Source organism: Eptesicus fuscus, chromosome 6, assembly GCF_027574615.1.
Source record: "Eptesicus fuscus isolate TK198812 chromosome 6, DD_ASM_mEF_20220401, whole genome shotgun sequence".
Lineage (NCBI taxonomy): Eukaryota > Metazoa > Chordata > Mammalia > Chiroptera > Vespertilionidae > Eptesicus > Eptesicus fuscus.
The window spans coordinates 61,555,320-61,572,918 of record NC_072478.1 but is presented as its reverse complement, the minus strand read 5'-3'; the positions used below and the strand labels follow the sequence as shown (position 1 = coordinate 61,572,918).

The 17,599-nt window shown below is 37.0% G+C and overlaps 1 pseudogene; it reads right to left on the bottom strand.

The window, feature by feature from the left end:
• Positions 1-822: 822 nt before the first annotated feature.
• LOC103290387 (disintegrin and metalloproteinase domain-containing protein 20-like) overlaps positions 823-17,599 on the bottom strand; it is a 47,583-nt pseudogene continuing 30,806 nt past the window's right edge.

Here is a 17,599-nt window from a genome sequence, read left to right as displayed (position 1 = left end):
AAAGTGTATACATGTGTATACATTCTTTTGTTTTTCTACTAACACATATTGTTTTCAAGCTTCCCAATTTGTTTAGGTTTTGTAATATCCTGTTGGGCTACTAAGTGACAAAGAATTATGGCCCTATAATTCACAAAGTCTAGGTTTCACAAAATCAGTTTTGGGTGTGTGTGTGTGTGTGAAATCAAAAGCAGGATTTATTTTTCCTCCAAATCCAAAATACATGTTCCAACCAATGGATGAAGGGTAAATCAGGCCCCAATACTCTTGGTTAAATCAATTATAACTTTCTGCAAGGAAAAAAAAAAGTTTTGCTTTTTTTTTAAGGTTCCTAGGCATTTAGGAACAGATGAAAAATTCCATATATTGAATGGTCTGTGCTTTTTTCCTGTGTTCAGATGTTCCCTCCATGTTGCCTCTTCTGTGCAGATGAGGTCTTGGTAATAGTTGTGCAGCTGCACCAACAGTCCCACCTCCATGTCACTCAGTGGTTTTATAATCTAGTACATCTGTATGCTTTCAATTTATAATGCTACAAGAAGAGCTGAAAAGATCTGAATTAAATTCTTCAAACCTTGAGTGCCTACTATTTGCTGGGCTTAGATTGGGTACTGGGCAATGATTCTGCTGGTTCGGAAAAACATAAATGGTGTGACAGAGGCGAGTTTTACTCCCAAGTGGCAGGAGGGTGTTTGCTGGGAATGAAGGGAACCAGTTTCTCCTCTACTTCTACCACCTGGGGTAGCTATGGAACTCAGGCCCTGGGAACAGATGCTGTGTCTCTTCTGACAGGTCCTGCCATGGAAGAACCAAAACCAGTTTCTAAACAGCTGAGGAATTTGTTCCACAATCCACATAGTGATATGTCTCCAAGGAGCTCTGGGTCAAGGGGTCAAATGTATGAAATCTCTACTGGAGTTCTCATGAAGATCACTATGTTGTGCAGAAGAAGTACACAGAGAAAAATGGTCCTCCCCTTTCCGCCTGCACCTTGAAAATGCACCAGTGGCTCCCTCCAAGGTGGAATTAGGGAGCTGTTAGTTGTCACACATGACCCAACCATTGTGTTCATATAATGAACTTGACTGGAAAGGCTGGTAACTGCCACAGAGTAGAAGTTGGATTCCTAATTTTCAGGGTGGCCTTGAGGAAGAGGATTATAAGGGAGCCTATCTAGCTTATTAATGTGACTTTCTTTTTTTAAGAAAAGTTATCTTTATTGTTGAAACTGCTACAGATGTCCCCTTTGTTTATGTGTTCTTCCCCATTTGATCTCCTCTACCCATATCCACTCCTCCCAGGCCTTCACCACACTATTATCTGTGTCTAATGGTTATGCAAATAAGTTCCTCAGTTAATCACTCCTCTCCTACCCCCAGATCTCATCTTTCCTCTGAAATTAGTCAGTCTGTTCCATGCTTCTATGTCTCTGGATCTATTTTGTTTGTCAGTTTATTTTGTTCATTAGATTCCACAAATGAGTGAGATCTTGTGATACTTATCTTTCTCTGACTGGCTTATTTTGCTTAGAATAGTACTCTCCAGGTCCATCCATGTTGTTGCAAATGGCGAGTTCTTTCTTTTTTACAGCTGTGTAGTATTCCCTTGTGTAAAAGTATCACAGCCTTTATATCCACTCATCTGCTGATGGGCACTTGAGCTGCTTCCAAATCTTAGCTGTTAATATAACTCATCACTCTGATACCATCATCATCCACAAGGACTGAATGTGGAAATAAGAAGAAAACCACCAAACCAAATGCCAGGAGACAGAGCAGGGCAGGCAGGAGGACATACTGTTTAGTTGTATGAGGGCACAATCTCTGATCACTTGTAGGATCAAAGCCACCAACTCATTTACTTGTTCTACTGGAATGTAGCCTGTACTCTGGCACATGAGACAGGTGATGCTTTGCCGCCCCCACCAGGGCACATATGGGCACTGGGCAATGGCTTCTCCCTGTTTTGTTCATCCAGTATATCCTGTCATCTTTCTTTCACTTGTAGGGTGAGCAGAGGCCAAATACTGGGACACTATGCTCAGGATGTGCTATCTGTGTCATGTCCTGCCTCTTGGGTGCTCGGATCCTCCTGCACACAGTGCATAAGTGCTGAATGGCAAGTTGGCCGAGACTGTGTGTTTTCTTATAATCAATTCATTGAGCTATAATTTTTATAAAATAACGTGCACAGATTTGAAATTTATAGATCAACGTGTATTGACAAATATATGTCTTTATTTAAGTATCACCTTAATGAAGACACAGAAATTTTCCATTATCTGATTTTTTTTATATACACTGAGTCTATTTTTATCTGCTCCTCAACCCCAGGCAACTACTAATTTGATATTTTTCATTAAATTTTAGCTCTGCCTGTTCAAAATTTAATGTTACCTGGAAACATACAATGTACATTTTGTTGTGTCTCAGCTTCTTTTACTCAACCAAATTATATTCGTCATGCATTAGAAAAGCAGTAGTTTACTCCTTTTAATTGCTTGGTGGTATTCCATTGTATAAATTTATCCATTTACCTGAAGAGAAACAATTAGTCTTTCGACAATTTTTGGTTATATGATTAAAGCTTATGTGAACATTTCTGTACATGTATTTTCATTCCATTGGGGAAGATACTAAGAAATTAAATTATTGGGTCATTTCTAGGTGTTTACCTTTATGAGGAAATGTCAAGCTGTTTTTCAAATTTTTATTATTTTATACTCTTACATCCTCTGATACATTTGATATTAACCATCTCTTTAATTTTAGACATTCTTGGGAGGCTCTGAAATTGCATCTCATTTCAATTTTAATTTCCCTAGAGATTAATCATGTCAAGTGTCTCTTCATTGGCCATTTATTCCTTTTTTAAAAAGTCTTTAAGTAATTCGATGTGGTTATTGGATTATTTGCCATTTCGTTGATGATTTAAAGATATATATGCACCTATGTATCTATGTATATCTTGATATGTTATTCTGGATACAAGTTTTTATCACATATTTATAGGGCAGATATTGTACTGTTGTATCCTTCTACTGTATAGGGCTCTTCTTTCCTTTTTATTAACAGTGTCTTTTAAAGAACAGTTTTTAATTTTGATAAGGTCAGATGCATTATTTCTGTTTCTTTCATTGTTAGTGTTTTGTGTTCTACCTACTATATTCCTATTGTATATTTTTTCTTTCTTTATTAATTAAGGTATTACATATGTGTCCTTATCCTCCCATTGCTCCCCCACACCCGCCCATGCCCTCACCCTCCTGGTGTCTGTGTCCATTGGTTAGGATTATGCATGCATACAAGTCCTTTGGTTGATTTCTCCCCTTACCCCCACCCTCCCCTACCTTCCCTCTGAGGTTTGATGGTCTGATTGATGCTTCTCTGTCTTTGGATTAAAGGAACTCCTACCATTTGCAATAGCATGGATGATCCTGGAGAGCATTATGCTAAGCAAAATAAGTCAGAGAAAGACAAATATCACATGATCTCACCCATTATATTTTTTTTTTCTGGAACCTCTATAATTAATATGTGTTCCATCTAGACTTAATTTTTTTAATGATATAAGATCCTGGGCCAGATTTATTTATACTTGTTTACATTGAGTGGATATGCAGTTTGCTCATTACCATTTGATAAAGTCTAGCTTTTGCACATTAAATTAGCTTTGCACATTTGTTTAAAATATAACTATGCATGTATGAGTTTATTCTGGATACCATTCTGTCCCATTAGTATATCTGTCTGTCCTTTCACCATTAGTACACTGTGGCTTTATTGAAAGTCTTCAAATCCAGTAGCAAATCCTTCAACTGTATTCTTTTTCAAAAAATTTCAGCTATGTTTTAGAATGAAAATGTCAATTAAACACACACACACACACACACACACACACACACACACACACACACACTCAGCTGTTGAGGACTTTGAGTGGAAGATGGAAGGAAATAAACCTGTTCCTAGGGCAAACTAGCTCGAAAATCCAAAAAGGCTCAATTGCACATGCTCAGTCCATTTAAAATGTACATATATATCTCACAGATGTCACTCCTTTCATGATGCCTTTCAACGAAACTTGTCAAAAACAAATCATATGTCTGGAACATCTCTAGGTCAGACCTCTCTGTTGCTTATTGGTTGCTTTGAGCTCTCAGGCTCCTTTAGACTCTCCTCCCTCCTGTGTCCCACACATTCATTCTCATTTCATCTTTATGCCAAAAATTAATGACTCATTTCTGGACTTACAAAACCTCAGCCCCAATTTAGATCATGATCCTAATCCTATCTAATAAAAGAGTAATATGCTAATTAACCATCACTCTGCTACACCCACAAGCCATGCACACCAGCCAATCAAGAGCGAATATGCAAATAAACCCAACCAAAATAGCTACTGCCACAGAAAGCAGGAGGGAGGCTTGGGTTTCCCCAGCAATGGAGGAAGCCAAGCTTTCCGCCTGCCCTTGCCAGCCTAGGCCTCCACACAAGGCTACAAAGTTTCAATGATAGAAGATACAAAAATCCAAACAGAAATGACAGCAGCCATGGAGCTGGAAAGAGCAGGAGGCTAGGGTTGCCCCCGACAATGGAGGAAGCCAAGCTTTCCACACACCTTGGCCGGCCCAGGCATCCACTTCAGGCTACAAAGTTTCAATTATAAAAGATACATAAATCCCAACAGAAATGGCTGCCACCACAGAGCAAGCAGAAGGCTTGGTTCCTCTCCAGGCTACAAAGTTTCAATTGAGGAAGATAAATAAACCCCAGATACCAGGGCCTCCGCATGGGTCACCAGGGGGTGTAGCCGGCATGCAAACCACCATAGGCCACTCGCCCAGGAAGCCCCACTCCCCAAGGGAACCCCCACCCTGATCTGGGACAATCTTCAGGGCAAACCAGCCGGCCCCCACCCATGCACCAGGCCTCTATCCTATCTAATAAAAGAGTAATATGCAGATTGACCATCACTCCAACACACAAGATGGCTTCCCCCATGTGGTCAAAGATGGCTGCCCCCATGTGGACACAAGATGGCCAGCAGGGGAGGGCAGTTGGGAGGGACCAGGCCTGCAAGGGAGGGCAGTTGTGGGAGATCAGGCCAGCAGGGTAGGGCAGTTAGGGGTGACCAAGCTGGCAGAGGAGGGAAGTTGGGGGTGACCAGGCCTGCAGGGAAGGACAGTTGGGAGGGACCCAGGCCTGCAGGGGAGGGCAGTTAGGGGCAAACAGGCTGGCAGGGAGCAGTTAGGCATAAATCAGGCTGGGAGGGGAGTGGTTAGGGGTGATCAGGCTAGCAGGCAGAAGCGGTTAGGGGCAATCAGGAAGGCAGGCAGGCGAGCAGTTGGAAGCCAGCAGTATTGGATTGTGAGAGGGATGTCTGACTGCCCTGAAGGGGTCCCAGATTGGAGAGGGTGCAGGCTGGACTGAGGGACACCCCCGCCCCATGCACGAATTTCATGCACCGGGCCATACATATATATATATATATATATGTATACACACACACATACATACATATACATATATATGTATGTGTGTGTGTGTGTGTGTGTGTGTGTGTGTATATATATATATATATACACACAGATGTAGGAAAGAAATGTTCAATTCAGTTCTTAAACTCTGTTCTAGCTCCTTGATACTTTATAATGAAACATTTAAATATTTAATACTGGGCATCATAAAACCATTTCTATTTCTGTATCTGGCCAAAATATGTATCCTTAGTATTTTTATTGCAACTTTTTTTTAACCTAAATATCTTAGTCGGGGGATAGAGGGAGTCAGGAGAGACTATCATATAAGATATTTTTGAGATGTGTATGGCTTATTTTTAAAGCCCAAATGACTTGAGCATTTTCTTTTTACACTTTGTGCTAGGTCCACTTTTCATCTGCTCTACAAGTCTCAGCTACTGTCAGTGTTTCATATAAAGTATCAAATATTTATAAACAAAAATAACATGTTTTTCAAAAATTTCTGACAGCATCAATAACTGAGATAAATGGTATTTTCAGTCTTATCATTTTTTTCTTTTTCATCTATTTATTCTAAACTCCTCACAGAGACAACCAGATACTCAAGGATTTTAGCTACAACACTGCAACCAAATCTCACCAATAATCTGTCCCAATTTTATGGCTCACCTGTTGTTATTATTATTGTTGTTGTTGTTATTGTTGTTTTTGCCTGTGGCTATCCAATTGCTCCAGTACCACTTGTTTTAAAGACTTTCTTTTCTGAGTTGAATTGCTTTTGCAATGTTGCCAAAACTAAGTTGGGCAGAACACATGATTTTTAGTCCAGTAAAACTATTCTGTAGTCTACTAAAATGGTAGATATATGTCATTATACATTTATCAAAACCCATAGAATATACAATATCAACAGTGAACCTTAATGTAAACTATTTTAGAATGATTATTATGTGTCAATGTAGATTTATTGATTGTAACAAAACTGCTGCTCTCATGAAAGATGTAGAGAGTGTGAAGGTTGTGCATATGTGGGACCAGGGGGTGTATGGCAATTCTGTACTTTCTACTTAATTTTCCTGGGTACCTAATACTGCTCTAAAAATAGTCTATTAAAAAAATAAGGTGAGTATATTTGTGTGGCTTTATTTTACAGTTCTCTAGCTCTGTTCCGTTGATCTATATATTTATCTCCATGGCAAAATGCAATTATCTAAATTATGTTAGGTATAGAACAAATTTTAAAATCTTAAATCATGATTGATATATAACTAATACTTTAAACAGAATGTTTAATAGACATTATGTACATCAACCTGATAATTATTGGAGGTGATATACATAAACAGTGCATATATATTAAAAAAAACTAGTAATTTCTTGGCCTAATATTAGTCAATATTATCAGCATACTCTCATATTATACCATTTGACATTATCCACAAGTAATAAAATGTCCAGATTGTAAGTTTATCTTTTCATATCTTAATAAGAAAAATTATGTCAGTGGTCAACACAATCAAAGACAACATGGAAGTAAATGTCCAGATAGTTCATATGTTTTTACCAACCTTTGGGATTACATAAGTCTTAATAATATTTACCTCAAAAAAAAGAACCAAGTGATTTTATAATTATAAAAAATAATATAAATGTTCTTCAATTATATCTTGAATAACCAAATCTCATTGAAACATGATTTTTTGAATCATCATAAAACTCTATTTCCTCTATAAGAAAAAACTGCCAATCCAGATATTTACCCAATATTCTCCTGATTGCCAACTTCCCACGTTTTCTTTATTTTTATTGCTCTGAGTGTCCTGCCATTTTTACTCTACATCATCCAATATATATTTTTAATTTCCTTTGGTCAATTTTTGCAATATTACTGATCCATGCCATCGTTTATAAAATAAATATAGCTGAATTAATATGGGAAATATTTTTTAAAATATGTTTTTATTGATTTCAGAGAGAGGAAGGTATAGGGATGGAGAGGTAGAAACATCAATGAGAGGGGAACCATCGATTGGCTATCTCCTGCAGCCCCACTTCCAGGGATTGAGCCCACAACAATGCAGGCCAGAATGGAGTGGCAAGAAATATACAAGTGATGAGTAGCAAGTACCTACAACCAAGATTACTCTACCCAGCAAAGCTATCATTTAGAATTGAAGGTCAGATAAAGAGCTTCACAGATAAGAAAAAGCTAAATGAGTTCATCACTACCAAACCAGTATTTTATGAAATGCTGAAGGGTATTCTTTAAGAAGCTGAAGAAGAAGAATAAGAAAAAGTTAAAAAAAATATGAACAACAAAGTAACAACAAATACATATCTATCAACAGTTGAATCTAAAAGTCAAGTGAATAAAAAATCTGATGAACAGAATAAACTAGTGAATGGAATATAATCAGGGGCATGGAAATGGAACAGACTGAAGATTCTCAGAGGGAAGGGAGTATGGGGGGGGCTGTGGGAAGAGATTAGACAAAGATCTTATATGCATGTATGTATTACCTATGGACACAGACAATAGGGTGGCGAGGGCCTGGAATGGGTTGAGAACTGAGTGGAGGGGAGCTATGGGGGAAAAAAGAGGGACATCTGTAATAATCTCAACAATAAAGATTAATTTAAAAAAAGACACTTCTTTTGTGACTTTGTGAACTTTATTCATTTTTTCAAAATAAATTACTAGATAGCAAATTAATATTCATTAATTTATACAAGATAATATCATAAGAAATGTTTCAAATAATATTTTAAAGATTAAAACCATTTCTGTGGAACCTTTGCACAAGGTACTCCCTTTGATCCTCACTAAGTCGAAACTGCATCCATGATTGGTCTCAGTTTTTACATGACACCTTGCCAACTCTACTAGACATACTGACGTACAAGGCATAACAGCTTTTGTCCTCATCTTTACCAGCTGCTAATACTATGGTCACCAAGAGAATACCATTAATATTTTCCAGGCTTCTGGCTAGTTATGCTACTCTCTCTGGTCTTATCAATATGCTGAAATATGCTGTTTTTCCTTCCTCATATTGGGTTACTGTTAGGCACCTGGACACTAATTAATCACTAATTAATCATTTTTATAAGAATGACACTTCCTTACATCTCTACCTATAGCCATATCTGTTTACAAGAAAAAAAAAAGAGTATTTTTGGGGGCCATATAAATACACTTGGGAACAGATTCCACAAACATCTTTGTCTCTTTTCTATTTCTCTTCTTATAAACAATGTCTTCTTCCCTTGTATTCTATTGACATAAAGGCTGTTTATCCCAAGGAAACTGGGTTACGATGATAAAATATAAAATAATATCCTAGGCTGTAATGTGACACTGCTGTATTTTATTGTAGAATCTTTGTCAGAGTTGGGTTAGGAGCAACTATCAGAAAGATACACATTTTATTATCAAGATGATTTGAGAGGTTGACTGAAGCTTAGTCATTAGTAAATATCACAGGCTTCCCTGCTTATGTTCTCTAGTCTGACTCTAGCACATTACTTAAAATGGGATTACAAGAATAAAACCAAGATAGGCCCCTTAATTTATCCTCTTATTTTTACATCTAATCCTCTTGTTCTTTTTATGACAAAAAGCTCTTTCTAGGCTGAAGAAAATGCATGCATTTTATAATGTTCATAATGTGTTTTTTAAGCAGGACTTCAGTGACAAGCTGAACATTTCCAGGGGCTTTTAAAGAAAATTAAATGGTAACAGAACAAGACATTTCAAACCTGATTTTAAAGCTACTGCAATTGCAAGAAGGTAAGAAGCCTCTCCTAAGATCCCGACCCCCCCCCCCACATTCACTGTTATAAATTTATAACCAATATAACTCTTTAAAAGAAGAGGGGGAATTGAAATTATTATGCTCCTTAACTCTATCAAAATAATTGGGGGAAGTCCACTAGTCACCTACAAAAATCACTATATGTCTGTTTATTTTTGCTCCCTTGTGACTTTTAAACTTAGGCAATTTATGCCTCAAGGTATAAAATAATACTTTTGTTTTTGAGATGGTTTAGTTTCACCTGAAGTTAAGTTTCCCCAATGTGATGACACCATGAGCAGAATTTTCTTTTTCTTTGTGTCATTTCTCTCATACAAATGCACCTTTTATATATAGTGGAGAGCATGGACCCAACAGGAAGGAGACATTCAGAACTCAGAACTGGTTCAGGGAAAATGATTTACTGGTAGCTATATTTCTAAATGCATGTTTGTTAAAGGATAGCCAAGGAAAACAGCTTAGTAGAGGTAAAGGTAACATATTTCAGCTTAATTAGAATCAGAGGAAAAAAGTCCTACTTTTGTTTCCTGAACACATCTGTTATCCATCACATTATGCTAACTAGCATAATTAAATTGCCATATTAGCAGTTCTATGATAAAATAATTATTTACTGATATACTATATTAAAGAGGATATTATTTTATATAACTTTAATAAACCAATTCAATATTTAATTATATTTAGTTTCCTTTTTACAATAATGCTGACTTTCTAAATGGTTCAGAACAATAAATGTAAATGATATAATTAGCATTCTTCTAAATGGGTATTCTGATTGCCATATATACTTGTTGACTTAGCCACTTGCTTGTGCTTCCTTTTGATTACTTGAACTAACTGGTATGTCACCGTACTTTTAATTTTCATTTCCCTAATGAAATATGATGTGGAGCATCTTTTTTCATATGCTTATTTGCCACCTGTGTATCTTTTTTAGTGGGGTGTCTGTTAAGGTATTTGCCCCTATGTAATTGAATCCAATAATAGAATCCAATTAAAAAAAATTACTAGGAAGGCAAAGAAGCAGGCAAATATGCCTCCAATGAGGAAAAACAATCAATCATTTAAAATCAATCTAGAAACAACACCAAAGGTAAAATTAGCAAACAAGTACAGTAAAATTATTATTACAACGAATCCCATGTGCTGATAAATATAGAGCAAAGATTAAATGTACTAAGTAAAGATGAAGAAGACATAAAAAGCATCTCATATCAAACTTTTAGAAATGAAAATTACACTGTCTGCAATAACAATCAGACATTAATGGGAAAATAAAACCCAAAAACTTGTGGACTTAGAGACATAGCAATAGAAACTATGCAAAAATAAACAAAAAGGTGGCGGGCGGGGGAAGGCACCCTCCAAAAGAAATTCAACATAGCTTCAATAAACTGAAATTATATATATATTATATATATTATATTTTATTATATCTTTTAGTGAAATTTCTTTTTTATAGCTAGAAGCAGGTTAGTTACTTCATAAAATATACCTATGTTATATTTTTGTTAAGTACTGCCAAACATTTATTCCAAGTGATAAAGTCAAATTATGTTGTTGCCAACAATGCAGAGTCCTATGTGTTCCATATCCTTTACACAGTTTATAGGATTATTTTAAACTTTTCCAGAAAGAGAGAGAATTTTCTTGAGAGACATGGAGACACAGAGAGAGACAGAAAGTGAGAGAGAAAATATATGACACTAAATTATAATCTATGAATGACACAAAATCTGAAAAGCTTAGACAGATAAAAGAAAACACATTTTTTAGTTTATACCAACTATTTCAGTTATGGTGAGGAATACAGATTTCCTACAAAATAAGGCAATAATTCTACAAACCAATCTTAATGTTTCTTACACGCATTAATCTTTTTCCCACTATTTTTTTAGCATTCTTGAACCCAGCTTCATGCATTTGTTTTCTTCTAATTTTTTTTAGTTTGTCACAAGAACAATCAGATGGGAAATTATCTCTAATTTATTTTCTACCATTTTTATTCCCTATCATAATATTTCACTTATAGACAATAATGTTATTTTTAATGATGAAAAATTATTTTATACTATCAAAAATAGTGTCTTCCTTTAGCAGAATAAAATATTGTACACGGTAGAAAGCAGTTCTCAGTGTGACAAAAGGACATACACAGAAGAAAAGAAAATACTAAGAAAAGTAATTTTGAAAATAACTCTTTGAGGAAAATAGGAGTGGAAAGGTGCATAGATTGATCCAGATTATAGCTGAGTGTTGAAGAATCTGTATAAAAATCAAAAGCTGAATAAATCAAATTCTTGTCCCAAATACATTTAATGAAATGTTTAAGATGGTGTTGTTTAATTTCATTTAACCTCCTCACACTTTCCTCACACATTGTATAAGGAAAATAAATAAGCAATTACCAACTACTACTGCAGGCAAACAATTGAAAGTGAAGTAAGCATAACCTCGTCAATTCTTATCTTTGTTTAGCAAAATAATAACTATACACTGTCTATTTTTGTATCTATATTTGAACTTTGTAAAGAATAAAAAGGGCTTCATTATTTATCATTTCTAAGCAATACTCTTAAAATTACTGGGAATAACAGCGATGCAGTTCCCCACAATTCTAATAATTTTGAGGTTTGTAGATATTAAATTGGAAAGGAGATAAGAAAAATTAATTTTAAATAAACCTTTCTTAGTATGTAGGGTCATGATCTAATAAGAAATTTTTTGAAGCATCTGACTTAAAAGCAAGAGATATTTAAGAAAGAAAAATATATGTCTAGAGTTTATCATGTCTAGTGTTTTAGTTTTTAAAAACAAATATTTATCTATTTACCATCTAATTTTATTGCTTCCATAGTTTGCAAAATGATGTCTTTATTTATCCTCTTTCCATGAAAATATAATTATTTTCTATTGATAAATTAAAATCCATATTTCCATAAATATGTGTACAATATCAAGTTATAAAAAGAAACAAAAAAGAGATACTCTTAACTTCAAAAAAAAAAAAGTATGTCTTCCTATGCTGAAATTGGAATAATGGGCAAGTAAGGAAAATATTAGTTTTAAATAAATTGAGATTTATTTTGTGAAATGCATTAAGCTAAACAATTGCTATCTATTGGTGCCACACAATGCCAAAAATTATTTGCATTAAAATAAGTGTAATGATAGGCAACAAAATAATATTTTATTTTTTTAAGCATATTCTTTTGCACAGCTAGTGTAGCTCAGTGGTTGAGTGTCAATCTATGAACCTAGAGGTCATGGTTTGATTCTGGATCAGGGCACAAGCCCAGGTTTTGGGCTCAATCCCCAGTAGGGGATGTGCAGGAGGTAGTCAATCAATGATTCTCTATCATCATTGATGTTTCTATCTCTTTCTCCCTCTCCTTCCCTCTATGAAATCAATGAAAATATATTTAAAAAAACACTCTTTTAATGTTTAAATTGTTAATGTTCTCATTTTCTATCTTTGAAATTATAACATTTGCTGTTATTTACTTCTACGTAGTAAATAATAAGACATTAACAATTTGTTCAGAAACCCCATATTGGAATATTATTCTTAAGTACATAAGTCATCTATAAATTTTTAATTACTAATTGATTCTTATTATTAGAAAGAACTACAATAAATATGAGTATTACTGAAAATAGTAAAGTTATCAAGAAAATGAAACTATATAGATTCTTTTTAAGTAACGAACTTTTGAGTAGATTAGCAATTTATATATTAATTTAAACTTAAATGCTCTTTGATAATATTAAGCCCAATTAAAATGCTCTATGCTAATATTTCACAATATTTATATATTCATCTTTCAACAGCTATATATGTGTCCCATGAAGGCAGTGGCTAAACCAGTACAATACTTTCCAATTAAAAGAAAATCAATGAAATTATTTTAATGTATGAAGGTGTTAGTGAATAGATAACCAATTATTGTACTTTTAAAATTATACAATTCCCCATTATTACTTTATTTGGATTTATCTTTCCAATATCATTTGATAATGTTAATTACTCTATTGTCTCATGAGGGTTTCTTGACCCCATGCTTTGTCAAAACATGACTAGGTTTAGCCTTTGTCCTTCTACTGACATTTCTTTATAATAAGTCCCTCAGAGAATCTGTGCACTTTGACCAGACACCTATCAAGAGAGTATTACAGGGGGGAGACAAAATGGTGGCGGGATAGATGGACGTGTTCCAAGCATTGTCCCAGAGCAAATAGAATGAGTAGCTGAAACGAATAACATCCAACCTGAATTGGCAAAGGAGACTCAGCTGGTGAGACAATTTGCAGCTGAGAAGGGCAGAGGAGCCCTGGAGAAAGCCACTCCTGCCAGGGACCTGCTACCTTGGCTGTGGTCCCACAGTCACCAAGTCTCCAGCCACCCTGGGCGCAGGCTCCTGTGAGTTCTTAAGCACGCTCCCTCTGACTGGCCCAATGCTTTAGCCCAGGGCACTGCGACCACATGAGCACCAGACATGTGAGCAGCCCACTCCTGTCCAAGGAGCAGCAGCCTTGCGAGCAGCCCGCCCCAGGCCTGAGAGCAGCAGCCTCACATGGCCTGCTCCTGTCAAAGGAGCAGCAGCTGTGTGAGTGGCCCGCTTCCCCGTCCGAGGAGCAGCAGCTTCACGAGCAGCCTGCCCATGACTGAGGAGTGGCAGCCCCGTGCAACCTGCCCCCGTCCGAGGAGCAGCAGCTGTACGCAGCCAGCACCCTGCACCTGTCTGAGGAGCAGCAGCTGTGTGAGAAGCCTGCCCCCATCCTAGGAACAGCAGCTCCGCAAGCAGACCACCCCCCATTCGAGGAGCAGCAGCCGCCTGAGCAGCCTGCCCTGGACCAAGGAATAGCAGCCATCCAAGGAGCAGTAGGCCTGCATAGCCCACACTGGTCTGAGGAGCAGCAGCCACACGCAGCCTGCACCCGTCTGACGAGCAGCAGCTGGGTGAGTGGCCTGCCCCTGTCTGAGAAGCAGCAGCTGCATGTGCAGCTCACTACCACCCGAGGAGCAGCAGCCACGTGAGCAGACCACCCCCATCTGAGGAGCAGCAGCTGTGCGAGCAGTCTGCACCCATACGAGGAGCCTGCAAGCAACCTGCCCCTGTCCAAGGAGCAGCAGCCTCATGAGCAGCCCACCACATCTGAGGAACAGCAGCAGTGCACAGCTAGCCCCCATCCAAGGAGCCGCAGCCACGTGAGCAGCCCGCCCCCATCCAAGGAGAAGCAGCCGTGCGCAGTCTGCCTCCATCCGAGGAGCAGCATCCTCGTGATCAGCCCCGACCAGTCTGAGGAACAGCAGCTGTGCAAGCAGCCTCCCCCAACCAGCCAGAGGAGCCACCACTGCAGCGAACAGCACCCACCAGAGGAGCCACTGCCAAATGAGGAGCAGCCACTATCATGACCACCCAAGGAGCAACCGCAGCCCGAGGAGCCACTGCTACCCAAGGAGCAGCCACTGCACGACTCGACATCTAGATCAGTCGGTGAGATAAAAAAATTGGTAGACAAAGAAACCCTCAAAGGAAAGAAAAGGAGGAATCTCCAGAAAAGCAGCTAAGTAAAACAGAAACATGCAATATGTCAGAAAATGATTTCAGAATAAGGGTCATACAGGTCATTAACCAGACAAATGAAAAAAAATCAACAACTTATATAAGAATCAAGAAGAAATGAAGAGTGATATAGTTTCAATAAAAAACACCACAGAAAGTTTCAACAGTAGACTAGAAGAAGTAGAGGACCGAATTAGCGAATTAGAAGACAGGGAAGCAACACACATGCAAACTGAACTGCAAGTGGAGAAAAAAATTAAAAGACAGGAGAGCCTAAGGGAGCTATGGGACAACATGAAACAAAGCAACATATGAATAATAGATGTACCAGAACAACAGGAAGAGGAACAAGGGTTAGAAAACCTATTTGAAGAAATAATGTCAGAAAACTTCCCTGATATGGGGATGAAAAACATCACAAAAGCACAAGGAGTCCCAAATAAGATGAACCCGAAAAGACCCACACCAAGACACATCATAATTAAAATGGCATATGTTCAGGAGAAAGAGAGAATCTTAAAGGCTGCAAGAGAGAGACAGAGAGTTACCTAAAAGGGATCTCCCATTAGATTATCAAACGATTTCTCAACAGAAACACATCAGGCCAGAAAAGAATGAAAGGAAATTTACAAAGTGATGCAAAACAATGGACTGAATCCAAGAATACTCTATCCAGCAATGTTATCATTCAAAATTTAAGGGGAAATAAGGATTTTCACAGACAAAAGAAGGCTAAGGGAGTTTATCACTACCAAGACAGCAATGTAAGAAATGCTAAAGGGAATGGTGTAAAAAGAAGCAATAAAAAGATAAGAAGGAACACAGGCACAAAAAATAAAAATGACTACAAACAAGTACCTTCCAATAATAACTTTAAATGTAAATGGATTAAATGCTCCAATTAAAAGATATAGGGTAGCTGAATGGATAAGAAATCATGACTCATATATATGCTGTCTACAAGAGACCCAACTCAGAACAATGGACTCACACAGACTGAAAGTGAAGGAATGAAAAAATATCTTTCAGGCAAATGGAAATGTAAAAATAGCTGGGGTAGCAATACTTATATCTGACAAAATAGACCTCAAAGTGAAGCCATAACAAGAGATAAGGAAGGCCACTTCATAATTCTAAAGGGATTGATACAACAAGAGGATATAATCCTGATAAACATATATTCACCCAATGCAGGAGCACCCAAATACATAAAAAAAACTCCTGGAAGATATCAAGGGAGAGATTAACAACAGTACAATCATAGTAGGGGACATTAATACACCACTGACTTCACTGAATAAATCCTCTAGACAAAAAATCAGCAAAGAAACAGCAATCCTAAATGACTCACTAGATCAGATGGACTTAATTGACATATTCAGAATATTTCACCCTGAAGCCACGAAATATACATTCTTCTCAAGTGCACATGGGACATATTCAAAAATAGGCCACATATTGGGTCACAGGCAAAGTCTCCCCAAATTCAAGAAGACTGAAATCATATCAAGCATCTTCTCAGACCACAATGGCATAATATTAGAAAGAAACTACAATAAAAACAATCCAAAAAACTCAAACACTTGGAAGCTGAATAGAATGCTATTAAACAATGATTGGGTTACCAAAGAGACCAAAGAAGAAATTAAAAACATCATGGAAACTAATGACAATAAAAACACAACAATCCAAAAGTTATGGGACACAATGAAAGCAGTCCTGAGAGGGAAGTTTATAGCTCTACAGGCCTACCTCAAAAAACAAGAAAAAATGGTAATAAATCACCTAACTTTAAAGCTGTAACAGGGTCAGTTTTCCCCAGGGAACATGTTTGGCTGCTGTCTGTGGTGTGAGTGGGGAATTGATGCTATGGGCATATATAGTGAGTGGAGGCCATGGAGGGCACATACCATTCCACAATACACAGGAACATTCACCACGAACAAAGATTTATCCACCAAAATATAAATATTGTTGAAATAATTTCTTTAAAGAAGTAAAATGAAAGTGATGTAAATTTGAATACCTGAGAATTATCATCATACTATTGATAGAATGCTATATTCAACATTGCCTTATGAGATCTAAGTGGCAAACAGTCCCATGCATTATCAAAGTTTCTTCCCAATAGATTCTGCTGTTTATTTTTAATAATTCTGTCCTCATTTTGTCTTGTTTCCCCTCTCTTTGATCTTCTATGTAGTATGTCCTAGCCACTGCTTCCTCAGTATGTATTACCATGAAAAACCAAAACATCTCTATACTCTCCCTTCGCTTATGACGTTCTTTTTACTTCAGTCATTTTATAGGTGGAGGTTAATTTTATACCTTCAAAATTGGGTGTGCATGCATTAAACAACTACTTATTAGATATATTTTATGATCCAGAAGTTATCGACATTTTCATATTAACTGAAAAAGAAATAAGAAGCGATTGACATAAAGAAGTTGGCAACTTGGAAAGATTTCAGAGGGAATCAAGGATGAATAAGCCCTGAAGTTGAAGTTATAAAATGGAAATGCAAAGGAAGGCAGATATCAAGTGGGAAGGAAAGGAAAGCAAAGGAGGAGAGTGGCAAATGAGTGAGACACACTTGAGGAAGAGGAATAAATTAGCATGAATAAATAAATATATTTTGCAAAAGAATATGAAAAGATAAGTGTGGATATGCTGATGACAGCCATATTGAAAAAGATCTTCACTTTCGACCTAAGAACTCTGGGTTTTTATT